At 39.5% G+C, this 693-nt stretch overlaps 1 non-coding gene across 1 annotated transcript; it reads right to left on the reverse strand.

Moving 5' to 3' along the window:
• Positions 1–306: 306 nt before the first annotated feature.
• LOC141603303 (small nucleolar RNA R71) lies at positions 307–413 on the reverse strand. The gene has a single exon (XR_012525188.1). It is a non-coding gene; the product is annotated as a small nucleolar RNA R71 (small nucleolar RNA).
• Between the last annotated feature and the right edge of the window lie 280 nt (positions 414–693).

The following is a 693-nucleotide window of genomic DNA, read 5'->3' on the forward strand; positions in this document are numbered from 1 at the left end:
CAACACTTAAGCGGAAATTTCATTGCAAAATCCGCATTTATCCAATTAGTCGAAAGAAGCCAATTTGGGGGGATGCCTAGTGAAGACCCTCATTCCCACATGAAAACTTTTTGTGACTATTGTGATGCGATTTCACAAACCGGAGTGACTCAAGACCAAATTCGATGGGTCTTATTTCCTTTTTCTCTAATTGGTACCGCGAAACAATGATTGAAATGCCTTGATAAGGCTACTCTTGGAATTGACTCTTGGAAGAAGTTGGCTCTAGCTTTCTACAAAAAATTCTACCCTCCGGAAAAGACTAACATGCAAAGAGGTTAAAATACGGGTTTTAAGCAAAGGGACGAAGAATCTTTGTATGAAGCTTGGGAGCGATTCAAAGGAATTTGTCGCTCATGTCCTCATCATGGACTTAGCGAGTGGTTCTTGGTATAACAATTTTGTAATGGTCTTTATGAAGACTCAAGAAACATTCTCAACATGGGATCAAATGGTATGTTCACCGAAGTTGACGATAATCAAACTTGGAACAAGATTGAGGAAATGGCGGTCCATAATTCATAATATAGTAGACCTCGCAAGGCTACTAGAGGAGGAAAGCATAAAGTGGACTCTATTACTCAATTGGGTGCTCAACTTAGTGCTCATATTGATACCATCAACTTGAAATTCGAGAAGGCTATGGCTAAACTT

The sequence above is a fragment of the Silene latifolia genome, chromosome 9, assembly GCF_048544455.1.
Source record: "Silene latifolia isolate original U9 population chromosome 9, ASM4854445v1, whole genome shotgun sequence".
Lineage (NCBI taxonomy): Eukaryota > Viridiplantae > Streptophyta > Magnoliopsida > Caryophyllales > Caryophyllaceae > Silene > Silene latifolia.